Consider the following 12,930-nt stretch of genomic DNA (forward strand, 5'->3'; position numbering starts at 1 on the left):
CGCCACGGAGACAGTCATGCTCCACTCTCACCATCGTCAGAACATTTCTTCAGAGCTATCAGCCCAAAGAAAAAAAAAGCGCCGCACCACCACCGGGTGGGCTCGAACCTCCAACCTTTCGGTTAATACCCCATCGCGCTAGCCAATTACGCCACGGAGATAGTCGTGCTCCACTCCCACCACCATCAGAACATATCTTCAAAGCTATCAGCGCAAAGAAAAAAGCAACACACCACTCCCGGGAGAGTTCGAACTTCCAACCTTTCGGCTAACAGCCGATTGCGCTAGCCAATTGCGCCACGGAGACAGTCCTGCTCCACTCTCACCACCGTCAGAACATTTCTTCAGAGCTATCAGCCCAAAGAAAAAATAGCGCCGCACCACCATCGGGTGGGCTCGAACCTCCAACCTTTCGGTTAACAGCCCATCGCGCTAGCCAATTGCGCCACGGAGACAGTCATGCTCCACTCTCACCACCGTCAGAACATTTCTTCAGAGCTATCAGCCCAAAGAAAAAAAAGCGCCGCACCACCACCGGGTGGGCTCGAACCTCCAACCTTTCGGTTAACAGCCGATCGCGCTAGCCAATCGCGCCACGGAGACAGTCCTGCTCCACTCTCACCACAGTCAGAACGTTTCTTCAGAGCTATCAGCCCAAAGAAAAAGAAGCACCGCACCACCATCGGGTGGGCTCGAACCTCCAACGTTTCGGTTAACAGCCAATCGCGCTAGCCAATTGCGCCACGGAGACAGTCGTGCTCCACTCTAACCACCGTCAGAACATATTTTCAAAGGTATCAGCCCAAAGAAAAAAAAGCACCGCACCACCACAGGGTGGGCTCGAACCTCCAACCTTTCGGTTAACAGCCGATCGCGCTAGCGAATTGCGCCACGGAGACAGTCCTGCTCCACTCTCACCACCGTCAGAACATTTCTTCAGAGCTATCAGCTTTCAGGAAAAAAGCGCCGAACCACCACCGGGTGGGCTCGAACCTCCAACCTTTTGGTTAACACCGATCGCGCTACCCAATGACGCCACGGAGAGAGTCGTGCTCCTTTCTCACAGCCAACAGAACATATGTTCAAAGCTATCAGCGCAAAGAAAAAAGCAACACACCACTCCCGGGTAGGCTCGAACCTCCAACCTTCCGGTTAACAGCCGGTCGCGCTTGCCACTTCCGCCACGGAGACAGTCCTGCTCCACGCTCACCACCATCAGAACATATCTTCAAAGCTATCAGCCCAAAGAAAGAAAAGCGCCGCACCACCACCGGGTGGGCTCGAACCTCCAACCTTTCGCTTAACAGCCGATCGCGCAAGCCAATTGCGCCATGGAAACAGTCCTGCTCCACTCTCACCACCATCAGAACATATCTTCAAAGCTAACAGCGAAAAGAAAAAAAAGCAACACACCACTCCCGGGAGGGCTCGAACCTCCAACCTTTCAGTTAACAGCCGATCGCGCTAGCCAATTGCACCACGGAGACTGTCGTGCTCCACTCCCACCACCATAAGAACATATCTTCAAAGCTATCAGCGCAAAGAAAAAAGCAACACACCACTCCCGGGAGAGGTCGAACCTCCAACCTTTCGGTTAACAGCCGATTGCGCTAGCCAATTGCGCCACGGAGACAGTCCTGCTCCACTCTCACCACCGTCAGAACATTTCTTCAGAGCTATCAGCCCAAAGAAAAAAAAGCGCCACACCACCACCGAGTGGGCTCGAACCTCCAACCTTTCGGTTAACAGCCGATCGCGCCAGCCAATTGCGCCACGGAGACAGTCGCGCTGCACTCTCCCCCCCGTCAGAACATTTCTTCAGAGCTATCAGCCCAAAGAAAAAAAAGCGCCGCATTACCACCGAGTGGGCTCGAACCTCCAACCTTTCGGTTAACAGCCGATCGCGCTAGCCGATTGCGCCACGGAGACAGTCGTGCTCCACTCCCACCACCATCAGAACATATATTCAAAGCTATCAGCGCAAAAAAAAGCAACACACCACTCCCGGGAGAGCTCGAACCTCCAGCCTTTCGGTTAACAGCCGATCGCGCTAGCCGATTGCGCCACGGAGACAGTCGTGCTCCACTCTCACCACCGTCAGAACATTTCTTCAGAGCTATCAGCCCAAAGAAAAAAAAGCGCCGCACCACCATCGGGTGTGCTCGAACCTCCACACTTTCGGTTAACAGCCCATCGCGCTAGCCAATTGCGCCACGGAGACAGTCATGCTCCACTCTCACCATCGTCAGAACATTTCTTCAGAGCTATCAGCCCGAAGAAAAAAAAAGCGCCGCACCACCACCGGGTGGGCTCGAACCTCCAACCTTTCGGTTAATACCCCATCGCGCTAGCCAATTACGCCACGGAGATAGTCGTGCTCCACTCTCACCACCATCAGAACATATCTTCAAAGCTATAGGCGCAAAGAAAAAAAAGCAACACACCACTCCCAGAGGGCTCGAACCTCCAAACTTTTGGTTAACAGTCGATCGCGCTAGCCAATTGCGCCACGAAGACAGTCGTGCTCCACTCCCACCACCATCAGAACATATCTTCAAAGCTATCAGCGCATAGAAAAAAGCAACACACCACTCCCGGGAGAGTTCGAACTTCCAACCTTTCGGCTAACAGCCGAATGCGCTAGCCAATTGCGCCACGGAGACAGTCCTGCTCCACTCTCACCACCGTCAGAACATTTCTTCAGAGCTATCAGCCCAAAGAAAAAATAGCGCCGCACCACCATCGGGTGGGCTCGAACCTCCAACCTTTCGGTTAACAGCCCATCGCACTAGCCAATTGCGCCACGGAGACAGTCATGCTCCACTCTCACCACCGTCAGAACATTTCTTCAGAGCTACCAGCCCAAAGAAAAAAAAAGCGCCGCACCACCACCGGGTGGGCTCGAACCTCCAACCTTTCGGTTAACAGCCGATCGCGCTAGCCAATTGCGCCACGGAGACAGTCATGCTCCACTCTCACCATCGTCAGAACATTTCTTCAGAGCTATCAGCCCAAAGAAAAAAAAAAGCGCCGCACCACCACCGGGTGGGCTCGAACCTCCAACCTTTCGGTTAATACCCCATCGCGCTAGCCAATTACGCCACGGAGATAGTCGTGCTCCACTCTCACCACCATCAGAAGATATCTTCAAAGCTATAAGCGCAAAGAAAAAAAAGCAACACACCACTCCCAGAGGGCTCGAACCTCCAAACTTTTGGTTAACAGTCGATCGCGCTAGCCAATTGCGCCACGAAGACAGTCGTGCTCCACTCCCACCACCATCAGAACATATCTTCAAAGCTATCAGCGCATAGAAAAAAGCAACACACCACTCCCGGGAGAGTTCGAACTTCCAACCTTTCGGCTAACAGCCGAATGCGCTAGCCAATTGCGCCACGGAGACAGTCCTGCTCCACTCTCACCACCGTCAGAACATTTCTTCAGAGCTATCAGCCCAAAGAAAAAATAGCGCCGCACCACCATCGGGTGGGCTCGAACCTCCAACCTTTCGGTTAACAGCCCATCGCGCTAGCCAATTGCGCCACGGAGACAGTCATGCTCCACTCTCACCACCGTCAGAACATTTCTTCAGAGCTACCAGCCCAAAGAAAAAAAAAGCGCCGCACCACCACCGGGTGGGCTCGAACCTCCAACCTTTCGGTTAACAGCCGATCGCGCTAGCCAATTGCGCCACGGAGACAGTCCTGCTCCACTCTCACCACCGTCAGAACGTTTCTTCAGAGCTATCAGCCCAAAGAAAAAGAAGCACCGCACCACCATCGGGTGGGCTCGAACCTCCAACGTTTCGGTTAACAGCCAATCGCGCTAGCCAATTGCGCCACGGAGACAGTCGTGCTCCACTCTAACCACCGTCAGAGCATTTCTTCAGAGCTATCAGCCCAAAGAAAAAAAAGCGCCGCACCACCACAGGGTGGGCTCGAACCTCCAACCTTTCGGTTAATACCCCATCGCGCTAGCCAATTACGCCACGGAGACAGTCGTGCTCCACTCTCACCACCGTCAGAACATATCTTCAAAGCTATAGGCGCAAAGAAAAAAAAGCTACACACCACTCCCAGAGGGCTCGAACCTCCAAACTTTTGGTTAACAGCCGATTGCGCTAGCCAATTGCGCCACGGAGACAGTCGTGCTCCACTCCCACCACCATCAGAACATATCTTCAAAGCTATCAGCGCAAAGAAAAAAGCAACACACCACTCCCGGGAGAGCTCGAACCTCCAACCTTTCGGCTAACAGCCGATCGCGCTAGCCAATTGCGCCAGGGAGACAGACCTGCTCCACTCTCACCACCATCAGAACATATATTCAAAGCTATCAGACGAAAGAAAAAAAAGCGCCGCACCACCACCGGGTGGGCTCGAACCTCCAACCTTTCGGTTAACAGCCGATTGCGCTAGAGAATCGCGTAACGGAGACAGTCCCGCTCCACTCTCACCACCACCAGAACATATCTTCAGAGCTATCAGCCCAAAGGAAAAAAGCGCCGCACCACCACGGGGTGGGTTCGAACCTTCAACATTTTGGTTAACAGCCGATCGCGCTAGCCAATTGCGCCACAGAGAGAGTCTTGCTCCTTTCTCACCACCAACAGAAGATATCTCCAAAGCTATCAGCGCAAAGAAAAAAGCAACACACCACTCCCGGGAGGGCTCGAACCTCCAACATTTCGGTTAACAGCCGATCGCGCTAGCCACTTCCGCATCGGAGACAGTCTGGCTCCACTCTCACCACCGTCAGAACATTTCTTCAGAGCTATCAGCCCAAAGAAAAAAAAGCGCCGCACCACCATCGGGTGGGCTCGAACCTCCAACGTTTCGGTTAACAGCCAATCGCGCTAGCCAATAGCGCCACGGAGACAGTCGTGCTCCACTCTCACCACCGTCAGAACATTTTTCAGAGCTATGAGCCCAAAGAAAAAAAAGCGCCGCACCACCACCGGGTGGGCTCGAACCTCCAACCTTTCGGTTAACAGCCGATCGCGCTAGCCGATTGCGCCATGGAGACAGTCCTGTTCTCACTCTCACCACCAGCAGAACATATCTTCAAAGCTATCAGCCCAAAGAAAAAAAAGCAACACACCACTCCTGGGAGGGCTCGAACCTCCAACCTTCCAGTTAACAGCCCATCGCGCTAGCAAATTGCGCCACGGAGACAGTCGTGCTCCGCTCTCACCACCATCACAGCATATCCTCAAAGCTATCAGCCCAAAGAAAAAAAAGCACCACACCACCAGCGCGTGGGCTCGAACCTACAACCTTTCGGTTACCAGCCGATCGCGCTAGCCGATTGCGCCACGGAGACAGTCCTGCTCCACTCTCACCACCATCAGAACATTACTTCAAAGCTATCAGCCCAAAGAAAAAAAGCAACACAGCACTCCCGGGAAGGCTCGAACCTCCAACCTTTCAATTAACAGCCGATCACGCTAGCCAATTGCGCCACGGAGACAGTCATGCTCCACTCTCACCACCGTCAGAACATTTCTTCAGAGCTATCAGCCCAAAGGAAAAAAAGCGCCGCACCACCACCGGGTGGGCTCGAGCGTCCAACCTTTCGGTTAATAGCCCATCGCGCTAGCCAATTACGCCACGGAGACGGTCGTGCTCCACTCTCACCACCATCAGAACATATCTTCAAAGCTATCAGCGCAAAAAAAGCAACACACCACTCCCGGGAGAGCTCGAACCTCCAGCCTTTCGGTTAACAGCCGATCGCGCTAGCCGATTGCGCCACGGAGACAGTCCTGCTCCACTCTCACCACCGTCAGAACGTTTCTTCAGAGCTATCAGCCCAAAGAAAAAAAAGCGCTGCACCACCATCGGGTGGGCTCGAACCTCCAACGTTTCGGTTAACAGCCAATCGCGCTAGCCAATTGCGCCACGGAGACAGTCGTGCTCCACTCTAACCACCGTCATAACATTTCTTCAGAGCTATCAGCCCAAAGAAAAAAAAGCGCCGAACCACCACCGGGTGGGCTCGAACCTCCAACCATCCGGTTAACAGCCGATCGCGCTAGCCAATTGCGCCATGGAGACAGTCCTGCTCTACTCTCACCACCATCAGAACATATCTTCAAAGCTATCAGCCCAAACAAAAAAAAGCAACACACCACTCCTGGGAGGGCTCGAACCTCCAACCTTTCAGTTAACAGCCCATCGCGCTAGCCAACTGTGCCACGGAGACAGTCGTGCTCCGCTCTCACCACCATCACAAATATCTTCAATGCTATCAGCCCAAAGAAAAAAAAGCACCGCACCACCACCGCATGGGCTCGAACCTCCAACCTTTCGGTTACCAGCCGATCGCGCTAGCCGAGTGCGCCACAGAGACAGTCCTGCTGCACTCTCACCACCATCAGAACATATCTTCAAAGCTATCAGCCCAAAGAAAAAAAGCAACACACCACTCCCGGGAGGGCTCGAACCTCCAACCTTTCAGTTAACAGCCGATCACGCTAGCCAATTGCGCCACGGAGACAGTCATGCTCCACTCTCACCACCGTCAGAACATTTCTTCAGAGCTATCAGCCCAAAGGAAAAAAAGCGCCGCACCACCACCGGGTGGGCTCGAGCGTCCAACATTTCGGTTAATAGCCCATCGCGCTAGCAAATTACGCCACGGAGACAGTCGTGCTCCACTCTCACCACCATCAGAACATATCTTCAAAGCTATCAGCCCAAAGAAAAAAGCAACACACTACTCCCGGGAGGGCTCGAACCTCCAACATTTCGGTTAACAGCCGAACGCGCTGGCCAATTGCGCCACGGAGACAGTCCTGCTCCACTCTAACCACCGTCATAACATTTCTTCAGAGCTATCAGCCCAAAGAAAAAAAAGCGCCGCACCACCACCGGGTGGGCTCGAACCTCCAACCATCCGGTTAACAGCCGATCGCGCTAGCCAATTGCGCCATGGAGACAGTCCTGCTCTACTCTCACCACCATCAGAACATATCTTCAAAGCTATCAGCCCAAACAAAAAAAAGCAACACACCACTCCTGGGAGGGCTCGAACCTCCAACCTTTCAGTTAACAGCCCATCGCGCTAGCCAACTGTGCCACGGAGACAGTCGTGCTCCACTCTCACCACCATCACAAATATCTTCAATGCTATCAGCCCAAAGAAAAAAAAAGCACCGCACCACCACCGCATGGGCTCGAACCTCCAACCTTTCGGTTACCAGCCGATCGCGCTAGCCGAGTGCGCCACAGAGACAGTCCTGCTGCACTCTCACCACCCTCAGAACATATCTTCAAAGCTATCAGCCCAAAGAAAAAAAGCAACACACCACTCCCGGGAGGGCTCGAACCTCCAACCTTTCAGTTAACAGCCGATCACGCTAGCCAATTGCGCCAAGGAGACAGTCATGCTCCACTCTCACCACCGTCAGAACATTTCTTCAGAGCTATCAGCCCAAAGGAAAAAAAGCGCCGCACCACCACCGGGTGGGCTCGAGCGTCCAACATTTCGGTTAATAGCCCATCGCGCTAGCCAATTACGCCACGGAGACAGTCGTGCTCCACTCTCACCACCATCAGAACATATCTTCAAAGCTATCAGCGCAAAGAAAAAAGCAACACACTACTCCCGGGAGGGCTCGAACCTCCAACCTTTCGGTTAACAGCCGAACGCGCTAGCCAATTGCGCCACGGAGACAGTCCTGCTCCACTCTCCCTACCGTCAGAACATTTCTTCAGAGCTATCAGCCCAAAGGAAAAAAGCGCCGCACCACCACCGGGTGGGCTCGAGCCTCCAACCTTTCGGTTAATAGCCCGTTGCGCTAGCCAATTACTCCACGGAGACAGTCGTGCTCCACTCTCACCACCATCAGAACATAACTTCAAAGCTATCAGCGCAAAGAAATAAGCAACACACCACTCCCGGGAGGGCTCGAACCTCCAACCTTTCGGTTAACAGCCGATCGCGCTAGCCAATTGCGCCACGGAGACAGTCGTGCTCCACTCCCACCACCATCAGAACATATCTTCAAAGCTATCAGCGCAAAGAAAAAAGCAGCACACCACTCCCGGGAGAGGTCGAAACTCCAACCTTTTGGTATACAGCCTTTTGCGCTAGCCAATTGCGCCACGGAGACAGTCCTGCTCCACTCTCACCACCGTCAGAACATATTTTCAAAGGTATCAGCCCAAAGAAAAAAAAGCACCGCACCACCACAGGGTGGGCTCGAACCTCCAACCTTTCGGTTAACAGCCGATCGCGCTAGCGAATTGCGCCACGGAGACAGTCCTGCTCCACTCTCACCACCGTCAGAACATTTCTTCAGAGCTATCAGCCTTCAGGAAAAAAGCGCCGAACCACCACCGGGTGGGCTCGAACCTCCAACCTTTTGGTTAACACCGATCGCGCTACCCAATGACGCCACGGAGAGAGTCGTGCTCCTTTCTCACCACCAACAGAACATATGTTCAAAGCTATCAGCGCAAAGAAAAAAGCAACACACCACTCCCGGGTAGGCTCGAACCTCCAACCTTCCGGTTAACAGCCGGTCGCGCTTGCCACTTCCGCCACGGAGACAGTCCTGCTCCACGCTCACCACCATCAGAACATATCTTCAAAGCTATCAGCCCAAAGAAAGAAAAGCGCCGCACCACCACCGGGTGGGCTCGAACCTCCAACCTTTCGCTTAACAGCCGATCGCGCAAGCCAATTGCGCCATGGAAACAGTCCTGCTCCACTCTCACCACCATCAGAACATATCTTCAAAGCTATCAGCGAAAAGAAAAAAAAGCAACACACCACTCCCGGGAGGGCTCGAACCTCCAACCTTTCAGTTAACAGCCGATCGCGCTAGCCAATTGCACCACGGAGACTGTCGTGCTCCACTCCCACCACCATAAGAACATATCTTCAAAGCTATCAGCGCAAAGAAAAAAGCAACACACCTTTCCCGGGAGAGGTCGAACCTCCAATCTTTCGGTTAACAGCCGATTGCGCGAGCCAATTGCGCCACGGAGACAGTCCTGCTCCACTCTCACCACCGTCAGAACATTTCTTCAGAGCTATCAGCCCAAAGAAAAAAAAGCGCCGCACCACCACCGAGTGGGCTCGAACCTCCAACCTTTCGGTTAACAGCCGATCGCGCCAGCCAATTGCGCCACGGAGACAGTCGCGCTCCACTCTCCCCCCCGTCAGAACATTTCTTCAGAGCTATCAGCCCAAAGAAAAAAAAGCGCCGCACCACCACCGAGTGGGCTCGAACCTCCAACCTTTCGGTTAACAGCCGATCGCGCTAGCCGATTGCGCCACGGAGACAGTCGTGCTCCACTCCCACCACCATCAGAACATATATTCAAAGCTATCAGCGCAAAAAAAAGCAACACACCACTCTCGGGAGAGCTCGAACCTCCAGCCTTTCGGTTAACAGCCGATCGCGCTTGCCGATTGCGCCACGGAGACAGTCCTGCTCCACTCTCACCACCGTCAGAACATTTCTTCAGAGCTATCAGCCCAAAGAAAAAAAAGCGCCGCACCACCATCGGGTGTGCTCGAACCTCCACACTTTCGGTTAACAGCCCATCGCGCTAGCCAATTGCGCCACGGAGACAGTCATGCTCCACTCTCACCATCGTCAGAACATTTCTTCAGAGCTATCAGCCCAAAGAAAAAAAAAGCGCCGCACCACCACCGGGTGGGCTCGAACCTCCAACCTTTCGGTTAATACCCCATCGCGCTAGCCAATTACGCCACGGAGATAGTCGTGCTCCACTCTCACCACCATCAGAACATATCTTCAAAGCTATAAGCGCAAAGAAAAAAAAGCAACACACCACTCCCAGAGGGCTCGAACCTCCAAACTTTTGGTTAACAGTCGATCGCGCTAGCCAATTGCGCCACGAAGACAGTCGTGCTCCACTCCCACCACCATCAGAACATATCTTCAAAGCTATCAGCGCATAGAAAAAAGCAACACACCACTCCCGGGAGAGTTCGAACTTCCAACCTTTCGGCTAACAGCCGATTGCGCTAGCCAATTGCACCACGGAGACAGTCCTGCTCCACTCTCACCACCGTCAGAACATTTCTTCAGAGCTATCAGCCCAAAGAAAAAATAGCGCCGCACCACCATCGGGTGGGCTCGAACCTCCAACCTTTCGGTTAACAGCCCATCGCGCTAGCCAATTGCGCCACGGAGACAGTCATGCTCCACTCTCACCACCGTCAGAACATTTCTTCAGAGCTATCAGCCCAAAGAAAAAAAAGCGCCGCACCACCACCGGGTGGGCTCGAACCTCCAACCTTTCGGTTAACAGCCGATCGCGCTAGCCAATTGCGCCACGGAGACAGTCCTGCTCCACTCTCACCACCGTCAGAACGTTTCTTCAGAGCTATCAGCCCAAAGAAAAAGAAGCACCGCACCACCATCGGGTGGGCTCGAACCTCCAACGTTTCGGTTAACAGCCAATCGCGCTAGCCAATTGCGCCATGGAGACAGTCGTGCTCCACTCTAACCACCGTCAGAGCATTTCTTCAGAGCTATCAGCCCAAAGAAAAAAAAGCGCCGCACCACCACAGGGTGGGCTCGAACCTCCAACCTTTCGGTTAATACCCCATCGCGCTAGCCAATTACGCCACGGAGACAGTCGTGCTCCACTCTCACCACCGTCAGAACATATCTTCAAAGCTATAGGCGCAAAGAAAAAAAGCTACACACCACTCCCAGAGGGCTCGAACCTCCAAACTTTTGGTTAACAGCCGATCGCGCTAGACAATTGCGCCACGGAGACAGTCGTGCTCCACTCCCACCACCATCAGAACATATCTTCAAAGCTATCAGCACAAAAAAAAGCAACACACCACTCCCGGGAGAGCTCGAACCTCCAACCTTTCGGCTAACAGCCGATCGCGCTAGCCAATTGCGCCACGGAGACAGACCTGCTGCACTCTCACCACCATCAGAACATATATTCAAAGCTATCAGACAAAAGAAAAAAAAGCGCCGCACCACCACCGGGTGGGCTCGAACCTCCAACCTTTCGGTTAACAGCCGATTGCGCTAGAGAATCGCGTAACGGAGACAGTCCCGCTCCACTCTCACCACCACCAGAACATATCTTCAGAGCTATCAGCCCAAAGGAAAAAAGCGCCGCACCACCACGGGGTGGGTTCGAACCTTCAACATTTTGGTTAACAGCCGATCGCGCTAGCCAATTGCGCCACAGAGAGAGTCTTGCTCCTTTCTCACCACCAACAGAAGATATCTCCAAAGCTATCAGCGCAAAGAAAAAAGCAACACACCACTCCCGGGAGGGCTCGAACCTCCAACATTTCGGTTAACAGCCGATCGCGCTAGCCACTTCCGCATCGGAGACAGTCTGGCTCCACTCTCACCACCGTCAGAACATTTCTTCAGAGCTATCAGCCCAAAGAAAAAAAAGCGCCGCACCACCATCGGGTGGGCTCGAACCTCCAACGTTTCGGTTAACAGCCAATCGCGCTAGCCAATAGCGCCACGGAGACAGTCGTGCTCCACTCTCACCACCGTCAGAACATTTTTCAGAGCTATGAGCCCAAAGAAAAAAAAGCGCCGCACCACCACCGGGTGGGCTCGAACCTCCAACCTTTCGGTTAACAGCCCGTTGCGCTAGCCAATTACGCCACGGAGACAGTCGTGCTCCACTCTCACCACCATCAGAACATAACTTCAAAGCTATCAGCGCAAAGAAATAAGCAACACACCACTCCCGGGAGGGCTCGAACCTCCAACCTTTCGGTTAACAGCCGATCGCGCTAGCCAATTGCGCCACGGAGGCAGTCGTGCTCCACTCCCACCACCATCAGAACATATCTTCAAAGCTATCAGCGCAAAGAAAAAAGCAGCACACCACTCCCGGGAGAGGTCGAAACTCCAACCTTTTGGTATACAGCCTTTTGCGCTAGCCAATTGCGCCACGGAGACAGTCCTGCTCCACTCTCACCACCGTCAGAACATATTTTCAAAGGTATCAGCCCAAAGAAAAAAAGCACCGCACCGCCACAGGGTGGGCTCGAACCTCCAACCTTTCGGTTAACAGCCGATCGCGCTAGCGAATTGCGCCACGGAGACAGTCCTGCTCCACGCTCACCACCATCAGAACATATCTTCAAAGCTATCAGCCCAAAGAAAGAAAAGCGCCGCACCACCACCGGGTGGGCTCGAACCTCCAACCTTTCGCTTAACAGCCGATCGCGCTAGCCAATTGCGCCATGGAAACAGTCCTGCTCCACTCTCACCACCATCAGAACATATCTTCAAAGCTATCAGCGCAAAGAAAAAAAAGCAACACACCACTCCCGGGAGGGCTCGAACCTCCAACCTTTCAGTTAACAGCCGATCGCGCTAGCCAATTGCACCACGGAGACTGTCGAGCTCCACTCCCACCACCATAAGAACATATCTTCAAAGCTATCAGCGCAAAGAAAAAAGCAAACACCACTCCCGGGAGAGGTCGAACCTCCAACCTTTCGGTTAACAGCCGATTGCGCTAGCCAATTGCGCCACGGAGACAGTCCTGCTCCACTCTCACCACCGTCAGAACATTTCTTCAGAGCTATCAGCCCAAAGAAAAAAAAGCGCCGCACCACCACCGAGTGGGCTCGAACCTCCAACCTTTCGGTTAACAGCCGATCGCGCCAGCCAATTGCGCCACGGAGACAGTCGTGCTCCACTCCCACCACCATCAGAACATATATTCAAAGCTATCAGCGCAAAAAAAAGCAACACACCACTCCCGGGAGAGCTCGAACCTCCAGCCTTTCGGTTAACAGCCGATCGCGCTTGCCGATTGCGCCACGGAGACAGTCCTGCTCCACTCTCACCACCGTCAGAACATTTCTTCAGAGCTATCAGCCCAAAGAAAAGAAGCGCCGCACCACCATCGGGTGTGCTCGAACCTCCACACTTTCGGTTAA

At 53.5% G+C, this 12,930-nt stretch overlaps 3 non-coding genes across 3 annotated transcripts; all 3 read right to left on the minus strand.

Annotated features, from left to right (window-relative positions):
- Nucleotides 1–6,718: 6,718 nt before the first annotated feature.
- TRNAN-GUU (transfer RNA asparagine (anticodon GUU)) lies at nt 6,719–6,795 on the minus strand. The gene has a single exon. It is a non-coding gene; the product is annotated as a tRNA-Asn (tRNA).
- Nucleotides 6,796–7,603: 808 nt separating this feature from the next.
- Nucleotides 7,604–7,680, minus strand: TRNAN-GUU (transfer RNA asparagine (anticodon GUU)). Its single transcript has one exon. It is a non-coding gene; the product is annotated as a tRNA-Asn (tRNA).
- A 4,038-nt stretch (nt 7,681–11,718) lies between these two features.
- Nucleotides 11,719–11,792, minus strand: TRNAN-GUU (transfer RNA asparagine (anticodon GUU)). Its single transcript has one exon. It is a non-coding gene; the product is annotated as a tRNA-Asn (tRNA).
- Between the last annotated feature and the right edge of the window lie 1,138 nt (nt 11,793–12,930).

The sequence above is a fragment of the Rhipicephalus microplus genome, unplaced genomic scaffold (genome assembly GCF_043290135.1).
Source record: "Rhipicephalus microplus isolate Deutch F79 unplaced genomic scaffold, USDA_Rmic scaffold_12, whole genome shotgun sequence".
In the NCBI taxonomy this organism is placed as follows: domain Eukaryota; kingdom Metazoa; phylum Arthropoda; class Arachnida; order Ixodida; family Ixodidae; genus Rhipicephalus; species Rhipicephalus microplus.